The sequence below is a fragment of the Malaclemys terrapin genome, chromosome 1 (genome assembly GCF_027887155.1).
Source record: "Malaclemys terrapin pileata isolate rMalTer1 chromosome 1, rMalTer1.hap1, whole genome shotgun sequence".
In the NCBI taxonomy this organism is placed as follows: Eukaryota; Metazoa; Chordata; order Testudines; family Emydidae; genus Malaclemys; species Malaclemys terrapin.
The window spans coordinates 88517159-88532473 of record NC_071505.1 but is presented as its reverse complement, the minus strand read 5'-3'; the positions used below and the strand labels follow the sequence as shown (position 1 = coordinate 88532473).

Sequence of the window (15315 nt, the reverse complement as noted above, 5' to 3'; positions counted from 1 at the left end):
CTCGCCCAGGGCCAGGGCTTTGGTTTGTAAAGAATTCCTCGTGTGGACAACACCCGCTTTACCGCCCCAGGGCCAACAGCCCTTGGAAAGATCGTGGGGCCTGGGGCACTGGCCCTGTGAGCCCCCGGAGAAGCACCCAAGACAATAACGTTACACGTGTCTTGTCCCAGCAGGACCTCACTGAATCCCCACCTGTTTCTTAGCCAGAGGCATTGACACAGCCCAGCCTCTGGCCCAGGGGCTCCGGTGGGCTGGTCCCGGGTGCTCCAAGCAGCGCAGGGTCCAATTGTCCCAAAGACACCAGGCAGTCTAGTTTCAAACACGTGCCAGGGCGGTCTTCCTGTTCCCCCCGCAGGTGGGGGTGTGGGTTAGAAGCAGGCCCGGGCTTTCGGAGGGGCAAGGACGTTCTCCTCCAGATTTAGGGATGCAACATAGGATCAGCCTGCCTCGCCTCCCCCGCTCTCCTTCGCCTTGGGCTGGGGAGCTGCGTGACTAGACCTGCTGCTTAGGGCTGTCCCTCTCCCCAGCGAGGCCCCCAGGCCCCGACATCGGAACTGTCCCTCTCTCTCCGCCATCCGGACAGCTGGACCCAAGAGTCTCAGCTAAAAAGCTGCCCGAGTGGGAGGTTAAATGCCCGGCTGTTTAAACGTTAATGTTAATCAGCTGGGTAGCCCCCCAAGCTGTGGACTGCCCCTGGAAATGGGCGTGTGCTCACAGAGCGCCCCGGGGGGATGGAGACGCTGCAAACCGGCTGCCAAGTGAAATTGTGTTTTCCTTTCTGTTCGGGTTGATTTCACGATACTCAGCTTCCAGGGGGATTTGAGAACGGCAATTAAACCACTGGGCTTAATTATGGAGTATCCGATTGGATTATTAATGTTATCTCTCCTCTGACCCCTTTCGTTTAGTTCAGATCCAATTTCCTTTTAAGTTGTCTTCCTATACTAAGAATGATAGTCCCCTGCTTGTGCTGAGCTCAGGCTCGGTGCCTGCCAGCCGTCAGCAAGTCTTTCCGGGCAAACGCGAATCTCCTGAACTGTGCAAACTGTGCTCACTGCCAGGGTCCCTGAGATGCAGCTCCCCAGAAATGTACTAGGGATTTAGGGCAGCGGTAAGGGAAGGTTCAACCCCTCCACCCCCTTTGATTCCCTTCCCTCTCCGGGTTCCTTCTTCTTGCCAAGAGCCAGGGCTAGTTGCTGTTCTATCCTTTCACCAGAAGGAGGCACCATGGGTCCGGGATAAGCCTGCTTTCCTCCCCTCCGGTTACATGACGCTGGAAGCTGCCTCAGCCGGTGTCTCTGCACTAGGGGGGAAAGATCCAGAGAGACAGCGGGAGAAGAAATTTCTTTCTTTTTTTTTAATCCAGAGCCCTTTCTGTATGTGTGTATCTCTGTGCGTCTGCGTGTATGTGAGATTCAAAGCCTTTTCCAGAGCTGGACAACCTGCATCTCCCCACCCCCACTACTGGGTGATTAATACCCATTTTCCTTGCGCTCCCTCCTCCTCTTCCCCTGTTTTCCGTACTGTTGACTTGCAAAGCTCACCCCCCCCCCATAACCACCAATTGGGATCTGGGTTCTTTGCTTTTCCTCCTTCTCTCTCTCTCTCTTTCGTTTGCTCGCTTTTTGCCGGGTGTTTTTTGATTCACCTTCCTTTGCTTTCTCCCCCTCCAGGAAATCTTCTCTGGGATTTTATATTGCAGAAGAATTTGTTTTTTAATTTGCTCTGAACAATCTCTCCCCCCCACACGCCTCCCACCTTGCCTGTGTCAAAGAAGATCCTGAGTGAACCTGAAGAAGTTCAAAATGCCTGAGATGGATGGTTAATACTGCTTTGCAGGAAAAAAGGGGAAATAGCCACCCCAGGGAATTCAAAATTGTTGCAACAGGATTTGCTGGTAGGTACATGTGTCTATATTTTACCATCGCTTTGAGGTTTAATTGTTTTTTGCACGAGAGGACTGATGGGAGGGGAAAATAATACCCATGGGTTCATTAAAGAAACGTCGGTATAAATATACCCCCACACTACCTTTATAAATATATTAAAGAGTTAAACAAACAAACCCCAGAGAACAAATGGATGTATTCGGAGGGTGACTGTGTGGCCGGGCGTTGCAATTACTCTGAACGAGACACGTTGCAGGTGAAACCAACAGCCCTCTGATGCACATCAGCACACCAGCTCCCCTGTGTGCCCGCGTGTGCGTGTCCCCACCTCTCCAGAAATGCAAAATGTACACTCAGTGCACAATCAAGCCCCTGTTCAATCCCAGAGCGGGGTGGGAAGAGACGGACAGACGGGTCAGCAGCAATGCAGATGGGGATGGTAACTGCATTTGCTAAGTGTTTGTTCCAAGCGGTGTGTTGTATTTTGTACGTGTGTATGTTGGTTGGATGTGTGTGTGTGTGTGGGGGGGGGCAGAGTGGTGGGGGGAGTAGAGGTCTCTCTTTCTCTCCACGATTCACATCTCGCTCGTTTTCCGATCTCGTATCCATGCCTATCCCAGGAATGGTACAACCAGACCGTATCTGAATTATTTATAGACTCGTGCCAGCTGTTTTCGATTCCTCCTGGCTGCATGCACTAGTGGGGAATGCGTTTTTCTTCTCGTGCTTCTAGATAAATCCATGTCTTTATTGGGGAGCATTTTTCGTCTCCCTCAAACCCCACTAATACAAATATCGATCCTTTCCCCCCCTTCAGGTGGGGAACGCTGTGGGAATAATCATGCTTCACAGAAGAACAGCACCGATCTCCAGTTGCTCTAAACACAACCTCATCCGCTAGGGCTCCAGGAAAAAAAAATAATTATAAGAATCGTACTTGTGAAAAAGCAATGATTGCTTTGGATGTTGCGCTTTACCATCCTCCGTGCACTCTCTGAAGTGAATCTCTTCTCTTTGAATTTGCACCGCTTCAAGACCCAAGATTGACACACACGATATTTTTATAGCCAAATCGGATTTTTTTATCATTTCTCCCATTTGCTCCCCCGACCCCTATTCTTCTTATGTGGATATGCAAGCAAGAAGAGAAGTCTGGATAGTCCCAACATGCTCGCTCCTTTAATCTGTCCGTCTAGAGGTTCTGCTTCTACAAACCAAGGTAGGGAAATTTCTCTTTTTGTTTTTCTTTCAAGGCTGACAGCTCATTGTTGCTCGCTTATTTGTAAAGGGAAACCACAGGCGATATAACCGAGAATCCAGTGATGTTTTTTTAAGAGTAGATCTAGCTAGAAGGAGGAATAGTCCTCAGACATGTTGATTCCTCTCCCACTTGTCTCATCAGATAGGATGGGCAGAGAGGGGAATAGGAATGTTTGAGTTACTATTTCAGTGAATAGAGGGGAAAGTTCTCTGGGTTTTGGGGTTGTAGGGGAAGGGGAATTAAGATAATTAAAATCCAACCCTGGGCAAATCGACTCCCTCTCTCTTCACTGCCTCCTCGCCTCCCTCATTCATTCCGTGCTTCGATTCCCTTCTCGCAGTTTATTATTAAGAAGAATAAATACAAACCTGCTTGTTGCCTAAAAGGATGGTGCATAATCTAGAACCAGGGCCTGGGCATCATTGGAGGCCTAATGCAGTGAAACTGATCTAAATGGGGACCGAGGCTGGCGAGGGGTGGCCAGTCCCAGGAACAGTGGTTGAAACGAGCCAGGCTGCTGTGTGTGCTTGCGTGCAGGTGAAGGGCTATTTTAAGTCCAAGCACGTCAAGAGACTTAAAATAAACCTACTAGGCGCTTTATTCAGACAAGTCCATGGTTTTAATTTATTCTCTCTCTCACCCCCCCGCCCGGCGCTGGTGTGGCGGTTGTATTCAGCGGTGATCCTTCCCTCCCTTCCCCTTTCTTACCCCCGCCCCCCACAGCCATACCGTCCCTTTCTCTGTCTCCGCTCACACACGCCCTCCTCCGCAAACTGCTACTTACACTGATGCAAAATGGCTATCTTGCAGTTTGACTGTGCCTAGGCGAGAGATACCGGTACATGCACGACAGTAATTTGCCATGTGAGTCTTTCTGTAAGATGGTGGCAAGACAAAGGGATACGTGCTCTTGGGGGCGTGTTCATTTATATGTGTCTCTTGTTTGCTCTATACGGAAAACTATCAAGTGCTGATTTTTTTTTAAACCAACATCCATTCTCCAACCTGCTGTGTCGTTAGAAGTCGTGGTCACACACACACACACACACACATACACACGCGCGCGCAAGAAATTGCTGTCACTCTACCAGCCTCTCTGGCCAATGGCTAATGTCAGATAGGACTGAAATCCAGGGTAACCGCTGGAGCTTATTAGATGCTATTCAAGGAGCGTGATAAGAAAACGGTCCCTTGCTCCCTGCGACTCTAGAACCGAAGGGGTCTCCAAAGGCCGGGAGCCGATACAGACCAGGAGGAAGGAGACTAGAAGGAAATCAATGTGCAGAGGAGCTAGGCTGATGTGGGATTTATTCCTACCACACCCCCTTAGCTTCCCCGTACTGCGCGTCTGCTGCCGATGATCCGGGACAATACAAGGGACGGAAGTGGGCCGGCGAGTGTCTTGGGTGGAAACCCCAGCAGAAGTGGCAGAAGTCCCCTAGCTTGAGTCATTTACAGTCGGATAAAGCCCTGGGGTGCGGAGGGGAAGGATCCTGCAGGGGTGAGAGGAGGCGCGCGCTCCAGGATCCTCTTCCCTTCTGAGTCTCCCCTAATATTTCTAACGGGTCTTTCCCCTCGCTAATGTGTCTGACGCGTGTGGTGCTAAAACCAAAGGCGCCCCGTCCTGGCACGGGGCAGCTGAGCGGCAGGGCCCCATGGCTGTAGCCACGTTCTCCCAGGCTCTATAAATAGCATCCGCGCCTAGCTCCGACTCGGTGCCAGCTGACTCCGGCCGCCTTCCTCCGCAGGCGGGAGCCGAAAGTTTACCTGCGCGCGGAGTGGGTGTGCTGGCGGGGATGCGTGAGCAGCTAGCCCGGAGATGTCAACATTTCCCCAAGGCGTGTCAGAGACCCCAGCGCGGGTGAGGCCGGCGTGGGCAGCCCGGCTCCAGGCTGGGTCTGAGCCTCGGGCTGCGCCTTCCTGATCGCGTCCCTCCCTTTGTAACAGCACCGTGGCCCAGAGGCAGTGCCCGAAGGGCTCGGTGCGGGCACCACCCCCCTCCCCACACTGTGTGCAAGGAGGTGGGCTGGGAACTGCATTCTCATTCCTTCTCTTCGCCCCACGAGCTGGGGCTGGCCGAGGGACCGGGGCTCGGGTCCTTAGCCTGCACTACTATTCATCGCCATTGTGCTTTAGTTTATTTAATGTTTGTGAAAAGACAACTGTAGTGCACTGCCCGCTCCGCAGGGCGCCGGCGGGAGACACCATCCCTGCCCCGGGGGCCCACACTACACGCCCCGCCCGGATCCTGACAAAGCCGCTGGGTGTGCGCCCGCAGCCGTAGCGCGGCCCTGGAAGGCGGGTGGCCCCCGAGCGCTGCTGCTGCACCTGGCCTGCGGGCAGACGCAGCAGTGGGGTGGGTGGGGGCGTGGGTGTGCAGAGGCACGGGCTGCGCCGCTCACACAGCCCGGCGGAGACCCGCTTCTCACGGTTCATTACAGCTCGCGGTCCCAGGGCGTCCGCCTTGCTCCGCTGTGGCTGGGCAGGGTTCTCTCGAGAGGAGGGGAGGGTCTCTGCAGCTAATGCTCGGCCCTGGCTGCAGATTTCTCCGGCTGGGGGCGATAGTTCGGTATTCGCCAGCACCGCGTACCAAGATTTGCCAGCAGAGCAGGGCCAGCCCCAGAGTCGCCCCCCGCCCCCTCTGTCCACAGCCCCGCGCCCCCTTCCTGCGCTGCGCTCCCTCTGGCTGTCACCACCGACCGCATATCCCCCAGGAGGAGGCAGAGCTTGGAAAGGGTGACTGCCTGGGGCAGCGGGGTCCCGGGGAGGCTGTGGGGAGCAGGCTGGTTCTGCCCCCTGCTCGAAGCAGGGGCACACTCCCCCTCCTACCCGGAGATCAGCGTAGGGGGACTCGGGCGTCTCTTCTCTTGTGTGCGCTCCCCGAGCTTGCCGCAGAAAGCGCAGGTGGCTGGAGCCACAGGCAGCGGCAGCTCCCAGGGATAGCGCTAGGGATTCGCCGTGGCCGCCCCGAGGGGCAGGGGGCTCACGGCGCGCGGTGATCGGGGACTCAGCGCTGCTGCAGCACAAGGCCCGGGACACACAATCCCACGCCCACGTGGACGCGCACCGGGCGATTAGCTCAGCTGTGTGGCTGGCAGGGAGCCGACTTCAGAGCCATTGCAATTTACCGTTCTCTCCCCTCCCCCTCCCCCGTAACTCCCCCCCCCCGGCTTGCTCACACCCCTGGGCGAGCGGGTCCAGAGGCTGTTTCATTAGAGGAGACACTCGGGGTTTTGCTCCCCAGAAGGAGCGAACGGCGCGGGGCGCAGGATGCGCGCAGTGGAAGGAGGGCCGCTCCTGGGAGTGTTCAGACCCCACGTGCTGCTGGGGGGTGGAAGCATGGGGCTGGCTGCAGGTGCGTGGGTAGGGGCGGGGAATCGCCTCATCACCCACCTGACGCTTCTGGCACCCGCGGCCTGAGCTCTGCTGCTGGAGTCAGAGGCGAAGCGCTGTCCATTTTCAGCCCAGAAGCCTCTCCCGCTCCCTACACGTTATTCCGGGGCCACCACTCCCACCTTGGTTCTCCGCCTCAGTTCGCTTTCCCACGCCCAGCCCTCCCGCGTTCCTCACCGACCTGCCATCGCTCCCATCCTGCGCTCCGTGCGCCCCTCTTTCCTCGCTCGCCCTCCCACTGTTTCCTTCTCCCTTTGTGTCTGTGTCTCCTGCGCTCTCTCCTTCTTTCTTTACATGCCTCTTCCTCCCACTCCCTCCAGCCCTCTAACTCCTCGGCATTTCACGCTCCCACTCTCTGTTTCTATCCCTCGCTGGCCCTCCGCTCCCTCCTTCTTCCACTCAGTTCTCTCTCTCCCTCTCTTCCTTTCCCACCCTCCTCTCTTCTAGTCTCCTTTTCCCTCCATTCCCTCTCCTGCTCCTTCCTCAGTCTCGTTCTCCTTCATCCCTTCCATCTCTGCGCTCTCTCTCTGGAGACTGATTTTAATCTCAAACGCACTCACTGACTGGTCTGGTCCTTCTCCCACAGGGCAGACTCCAGCTGGCCCGCACACAGAAGAGCGGGCCCCTGCTCGGGGTGCTCTGAAATTGACCAACCCCGGCCCTTTTCTGTTGTGCCAGCTGTGAAATAAGGGAGAGATCAGATACAGACCCGTCCCACCCCCCTGGGTTGCAGCTAACTTTTGTTTATAGCCGATATAAGGAGGGAGCGCCGGCCGATTTGAGCGCAGGGAGAGAGCTGGCCAGTAGCCCAGGCCAGCCAGCCGTCGCTCTGGGAATGAAAGCAGAGGAGCTGGTGCGCGGTTGGAGCAGTGACGGCCCAGGGATCTGCAGTCCGATCCTTCTCACTGGCTGGAGAAGGAACACCACAATTGTAGGGAGAGAGGGGCTAGTTTGCGGACACACCCCTCTCAATTTCTCGGTGTTCGAACCTTCATCTGGTCAAGAGTCTGGGAAAAAACATGCCTGGGAGCCGCTGAGGCTCCAGGGTTGGGGGATACCTGCTCTTAGGGGGTGTGTTAAATGGTCACCCGATCTGTATGGGAACGTGGGACCTCGCTATCTCTCGGTTCCTTTTGATTATATCCCGTCTCTGTCTTCCTACCCTCTCTCCCTACAACGTATGTTCTCCTCGCTGCATCCAGGGACAGGGGTGAGTTTCTCCGTGTTTGGGAGAAGCCAAGAAAGATCATGCAGGGGCTTCATAACCAGAGGCAGAATTTATGGCTCGGGAAAACACGAACTTACTTTGGAACAGCTTCAACTTTCAAACCATCTTTCCCTCAGCGAACAGCAACACAGAGAGAAGGTGCAAAGCACAGACCTAAAAGGATAAACATTGGAACGGTCAAATGTGTTAATTCTGTCCTCGCTGACCGCCACCTCTACTGCCCCATCCACACACACGAGTCTGCTTTGAGGGTCTCATTCTGATTGCACAACAGTGGTAGAACAGGAGGTGCACCACTGAGGTAAATAAAGTTACACCGATGTCAAGCCTCTGTGTGTGCACCTGCATATAGAAGCACAGTAGACATTGTGCTACACATAGATACATATGTGATAAGCTGGTTATACAATAAGTTGGATAAAAGGAAGGTCCTAAGTGGCTGGTGAAGGACTCTGATCAGTGCAATTATTTCAGGACACCTGCACTGATTGGAACTTTTGCTACATCACCCTCTTTCACATATCCATACATCCATGAAAGAACATTAAGAGACAGCAGGAGAAAAAAAATCACCAAGATCTCTCTTTCCCCCGACAGCCTTTTTAATCATTTATTGTTTGGTTTGTTTTATCCTAATGTTGGAACATTAACAGCCCTTAAAAATCTTGTCTGTAGGGGAAAAGGTGGTTTTATCTATTTATGCATTTTAAATACCAGTTGGAGTTAAACCAAACCTGTTTCTCCTATGTTTTGTTGCATCTGAGCACCCTATGATGAGGTTCCAAAATTGCCTGAATCTTCTGTGCCTCCCATCTAGTGGAAATGTTTACACTTAAAAGGAAAGAAGTGAGTGACTGGGAGAACATGACGGATAAATCTTCCATTATAATGATCCCTCCTTCACCCACCCATCCACAAGAATCTTCTCACCCACAACGAATCAGCTGATTAATTTAGTTGCTTCAATGCAGCAAAATATACCTGCAACTGACCTGGGGGGCCTCAGGAACTAAGAGGAAATGGCCATTTGAAAATTGCAGTTCTGGAGTTTGTAGAGGGGGAGTCCAGGAGTGATAAGATTAAAATCGAAGCACGATGTCCTCCTACCAATTGCCTAATGCCCTCTAGCCTTAGCCCATTATTTGCTAAATGTTACAAGTATTTCATAGTATCAGAGGGGTAGCCATGTTAGTCTGAACCTGTAAAAAGCAACAGAGGGTCCTGTGGCACCTTTAAGACTAACAGAAGTATTGGGAGCGTAAGCTTTCGTGGGTAAGAACCTCACTTCTGCAGAAGTTAAAGGGACGTCATTACTGGTCATGAGTGTGATTCCTACTGGTCATGAGTGTGATTCCAATCCCTCTTTGACTTACCTTTATTTCTCTTATATCTGTTTCCAGTTATTAGGCCAAATCCTCAATTGTAGTCAATTGGTGTAGTGCTACTGAAATGAATGGAACTATGCTGATTTACACCAGCAGAGGGTTTGGCTCAATAAGATTAAATATTAAAGCTTATTTTTTGTCTTCTGAAAAACACAATCTAGGCCAGCACAGCAGCCCCACCACTCACAACCTCCTGATAATAACAAACAGCTGTTGAGAGCCCAGCACTCATGAACAACCATGCAAAAATAAATCAGTGTATGCGAACCCTGAGCCAGTGAACAACCCTACAATATCAAATGAATGTGTGCAGCTCTGCGCTTATGAGCAAACCCACAATAAATAGTGTGCACACCCTGTCAGAGGCAGGAAGAGGGCTCAGTAGATGCAAGCTAATTTTCATGCTATTGAGGTTTCTATGTGGAAAAGGAAAGGTATGTGACTTGGTAGTAGACACAGTAAATAAGCAAACCAAAACCATAGCTAATTTGTCTCTTTGAGCTCAAATTGCTTTTTCGTGTATTTTTTTGGTAGCGGGTGAGACAGGAGTGCCTTAGGCACTAGACCTGGGCAGATGGATTTTTGTTTTAAACATACACTGAATGAATGTAGTGCTGCTAAAAGGGGTCAGCTAATTTGATCTTTGTAAGCTGGGGTGCTCCCTAAAAGGGATCTCCTCCCACAAAAACAACAATGGCCTCCCTTGTATAAAAAGGATTTACAAAAAACAAACATCAATTAATCAGCTGGGAGCAAATGATGAGAAAATAGGGACAGGAGTGTGGTGACAGGTTCAGCATGAGGAATTCAGAGGGAGACACCAAACTGAGACACCTGCACAGCACCCCTCCCCCAATTCTAAGAAAGTGTCGAGGGAGTCAGTGAATGTCTCTGGTTATATTCTGGGAAGGGATGGCCTAAATTGCCTGGGCCAAATGAAAAGGGGCCATAGAGCTCAGAAATCCAGTGAATATGGGGGATAACAAATGAAAAAACAGGAATGGAATGAGGGTCAAAGGTATAAAATGAGTGAGCTGAATGGGAACAGCACACCGAGAACCATGGGCAAGGCTCATCACTCCATGGAAATGTCAAAGGAGTCAGTGGATGTTACTGTTAAATGTGTTAGACTGACAGCCTTGAGAACTGAAGATCTGCTTCCTCTATCCCCAGCACAGGTACAGCTTCCTTAACGTTGTTGTGTACTGCTGTGCCTCACCGTTTACGTGGAGAAAAAGAGAATCAAGTCTTCATGGTGTGTTCAGTCCTTGGTGTCTATGCCAACTGGAATATGACTGTTTGCCTGTCAGGAACTGGAGGGAGACCATCAGCTCACTTGACACAAGGTAAATTTTTCAAAGGTGCCTCAATGATTTAGGACCCTTCTTCCTATTTTCAAAAGTGGCGTAGGCACTTAGGAACTTCAGTCCTATTGACTTTTAATGAAACTTAGGCTCCTAAGTGCCTAAGTAATTTTTGAAATTAGGACTCAGGCTCCTAAATCACTGAGGCACTTTTGAAAATTTTATCTATAGCCACTAAACAACCATCAGATGGAAACCATTTGCAGTCATTACTGACCTAGGCTGGATTTGAACTAGCAATCAAGATGTAAATGACTGGATAGCTTAGTGTTAGTCTTCTGACACAGCCAACCTGCAAGCAAGGTAGCTTTATACAGGATACTGGTTTGTGTAAAAGAGAAAAGTAATTATTCTCTTTGCAGCCTTGGTTAAGTCTCTTCTAAAGCATGATGTTCAAGTTTGGGAGCTATATATTTAAAAGATTGGAGAGAGTTTGGAGGACTGAGCAATGAAAATGATCAAAGGTCTTAGAAAACAATACCTATTATTGTCAATATTAACTAATGGTTGAGAGAAAAGATAACTGTGGGTGGAGGCATAACTGTCTGCAAATGTGTACAGGACTGTTACAAAAAGAAGACAGGGGCCAATTATCCTCATTAGTCACCAAGGACAGATCAGGAAGTAAATGAGTTGAAGAAACAGCAGCAAAATTTTCGATTAAACATCAAATTAAAAGTTTACTGCAAGAGCAGTTTGGGTGACAGAAGATGCTGATAGAGGTGGTGGAATTGTTATATTAGAGATATTAAAATCTAAAACCTAGATGCTCAACTATCAAGATTATATCTAATCTTTCTTCAGTGAGCCATTCACCTTGGTTTCAAGGTGCCAAATAAAGTCACTTTAGGAAGGAAATAACAAGATCAGACTTGTCAATACGCCGAGGACTATATGTCTAATTTGTGAGATCTTTTCCCACCATAATGAGTCTAGAGCTCAGACAGTGAACATACGACACTCGACGTCATGTTACGTATGTAGAAGCGAACATGGTGTTGCTGAATGCCACTATAGTTTGAATTCCCCCAGAAGGTGTCGGGGTCTTTGTATTATCTTATCAAAGGTCTTTATATTTTCAAAACCTCTGAGATTTTGTGATATAATTATCTACCGTGGTGAACTGCTAAGTTCACCAATAGTCTAAATGTTTACAGGAGAATCTCAGTTTTCACAAGCCTGTCCCACTTTGTTAGCACTGGCAGGGGCAGTTAAATAATTATGAGTGTATTTTGAGCCTCACTACATCATGACTATTGCCTCTTGTCATCAATATGTTTCTATCTATCTCCTTTTATCTTAAGGTTTTGAACTGACTCCCATCATCATCCTATCTGAACATCCAGATGGTGCAAGGTGATGTGACATTAGTGTATGAAGTCACACATTAACTCGATGTCACAGTATGAAAACACATGTTTTGTCATGTCATGGTATGGTGTTTTTTTCAGGCTAGACAAGCAAGAAAGTTAGATGGAGGCTTTAAACTAGACTCTTTCTCTTTACTTCCCTTTGTCCCTCCCACCAGCACTACCATAATTAAAATAAGATTTGAGGGAACAGGCAACACAGCAGTTTCTAAGGCTTGATCTACACTAAATCCCCAAATCGAACTAAGGTACGCAACTTCAGCTACGTGAATAACGTAGCTGAAGTCGACGTACCTTAGTTCGAACTTACCGCGGTCCAGACCCGGCAGGCAGGCTCCCCCGTCGACTCCGTGTACTCCTCGCGGCGAGCAGGATTACCGGAGTCGACGGGGAGCACTTCTGAGTTCGATTTATCGCGTCCAGACAAGACGCGATAAATCGAACCCAGAAGTTCGATTGCCTGCCGCCGAACCAGCGCGTAAGTATAGACAAGCCCTAAGTCGTCTTCCTGCCATCCTCCATAGTACCTTCAATCTCTGGTCTGATTAATTTGGAGGAACTGTGTTCTCATCATATCTCACAAACCATGTAGGTTTGGGCTTGGTCAGATGGGAGGCATCCAAGGAAAATTTGCATCAAGTGGGGTTAATGGTTCAGTCGAGGCACTCTTGCGTCAGTACTGATCATAGTGCCCCAGCATGGTTGTGGAGGGTGCTGTGCATCTAGAGGTGCCACTGTAATAGTCACCCTCTTGAATGAAACACCAGGGAGTGAACCAGGAATCTCCAGAGCTAAAAGCGTGAACTGCGACAGCTTGAGCTCAAGAGCCAAGCTGCTAGTAGTGACTAATTGTATTCTCTGTGGACTGGCCCAGAGGGGGGACCTGTTACACACACGCAGCAGGGGGTTACACCATCATTTAGGTGACAGATATAAAATGGAGTGTGGAACTCTGGCATTTTTCACAAGAGTATGGGGCTTTAGTACTGGTGTCCTGATCTAATTCCATCTTGGAAATGTTATGAGTTCCTAAAATTCACCCTGTAATTTCATGTGAATATGGTATTTTCCTTTCACCTTCTGTCCTGAACTGCTATGTAATATTGCTGTTCATTGGTAAAGAGCTGTCTTATTCGTTCTAGGCATGCATGCATTTCAACAGTGGTTGAAGTGCTTCTTATGTGCATGGTGATCTGAAAAGAGGCTTGGGATCCTTTAAGATAAAAGAAATTATAGACTTGTAAGATTACTGTTTCAAAGCATGGATAGCTCAAAAAGGGAGAATGGGTTACTGGGAACCAGGTGAAAAGGCTATGATTTGGTGTCCTGAACTTGCAGTGAATATACCAGTGCAAATGCCATGTCCCTCATCCCATTCTGCAGCCTAATACATGGAGGATTTGCTTTCTGGCAACTGGCTTTACAGCTCTGATATTACCTGAGCACAGGGGTGGTTCCATAGGTAGACATGGGCTGTAGTTTCTTCCTCTTAATGGTTCAGCTTTAGCTATAAACACTTGTAAGTATGGAATTATTTGACAAAAGTTTTTTTTAATGTCAATTTGGCCAAACCAAAACTTTTTGGGAAAATGTTTCAGTTTGGAGGAAGCTTTCTGGCTGAAACTAGAAAGACACCTCCCAGAATAGCCCTGTAGTTAGTGAACTTGTAACCCACACACCTTCTGGGTGTGGTGTGCTGTCCCATCTAGTGGCACCGAGACCACTTAGGATAAGTCTACACTACCCGCTGGATTGGCGGGTAGTGATCGATCTATCGGGGATCGATTTATCGTGTCTAGTGTATCTTAGGTCGATTCCCCCTCTTCCCCCCTCAGTGTAGACCAGGCCTTAGAGAGAGTTAAATGAGTCTGCTCTACAGCCTCAACTAACATCCAGTTGGCTTTTAGCTCATGCACTAAGCTCCAGAGATCCCAGGTTCCATCCTGCCCGCCAATGACCGGATAGTCAATGATTTATGCAAAGTGAAACAGCTTCAACAGGAGAGCTTGAGAGACTGACTCTACGGCCTGATGGGGAGACTACGTTGTTTGGGATGTGGGAGACGTTAACCACCTGGCAATTCTGGGTATCTCTTTCATTTTTTTCACAAAAGAATTAGGTTTCATTTTTGTTCCGATGCTAAATGAAAACAAAGGTCAAAACCTTGACATTTTTCACAAACTGGAATTCTTGTTTTCTGGCCTAGCCATTGACTTGATTAGGCTGAATTATGGGATTGGAAGAAAGTGAGAGGAATCTATTATAACATGGATTCTCAATCTGTTGGTCATCAATGAGCTCTGCAGGGACATGGCCACCCTCCCTTTAATGGCTAGATGGAAGGGGCATCCCAAAGCCTTTTTTGTGGTTGTTGTAAAAGGGGATCATGGTATCAAAAAGGCGGAGGGAAATTCCCATACACAATAGCTAGGGCCCTACCAAATTTATGGTCTATTTTGGTCAATTTCACAGTCATAGGATTTTAAAAATTGTAAATTTCATGATTTCAGCTATTTAAATCTGAAATTTCAGTGTTGTAATTGTAGGGATCCTGACCCGAAAAGGAGTTGTACGCAGGGGGAGTCACAAGGTTATTGTAGGGTGGGTTGAAGTACTGCTTCCCTTACTTCTGCACTGCTGGCAGCAGCACTGCTTTAGGAGGTGGGCAGTTGGAGAGCAGTGGCTGCTGGCTGGGAGTCCAGTTCTGAAGACAGAGCCATCACCAGCAGTAGCACAGAAGTAAGGATAGCATGGTATGGTATTGCCACCTTTGCTTCTGCACTGCTGTCTGCAGAGCTGGGCCCTCAGTCAGCAGCCTCCCCTCTTCGGCCACCCAACTCTGAAGACAGCAGCGCAGAAATAAGGGTGGCATGGAATGGTATTGGCACCCTGACTTCTGTGCTGCTGCTGGCGGGACGCTGCCTTCAGAGCTGGGCACCCAGCCAACAGCTGCTGCTTTGCGATCACCCAGCTCTGAAAGCAGTGCAGAAGTAAAGGTGGCAATACTGTGACCCCCCTGCAACTCCCTTTTAGGTCAGGACCCTCAATTTGAGAAATGCTGGTCTCCCCCATGAAATCTGTATAGTATAGGGTAAAAGCACACAAACGACCAGATTTCACGGGGGTGACCAGATTTCACGGTCTGTGACATGTTTTTCATGGCTGTGAATTTGGTAGAGCCCTAACAATAGCCAGTCCCAGCAGGGAAGAAGGTCTTATAGGTGCACTGGATATTTGGAGTTCACAGCCACATCACCTCTGTCTCCAGGAGGAGGCACTATATTGAATGGTGTGGGAGAACTGGGCAGTACAGGAACCCCCAGCTACTGCAATCTGACCCTCTCCAAACAGGAGGCACTATGAGAAAAATGTCAGGGGGATTGGTGCTGAGGGAGGTCATAGACATTCCCATCTGAACTGATCCC

At 49.6% G+C, this 15315-nt stretch overlaps 1 protein-coding gene across 1 annotated transcript in view; it reads left to right on the top strand.

Annotated features, from left to right (window-relative positions):
* The first annotated feature begins 1658 nt into the window (after positions 1-1658).
* Positions 1659-15315, top strand: part of GRIN2B (glutamate ionotropic receptor NMDA type subunit 2B) — a 270066-nt gene continuing 256409 nt past the window's right edge. The window contains exons 1-2 of the mRNA XM_054029921.1: positions 1659-1897; positions 2707-3108. The gene's annotated coding sequence lies outside the window, so the exon portion shown is untranslated. The remainder of the gene's footprint in view (positions 1898-2706; positions 3109-15315) is intronic.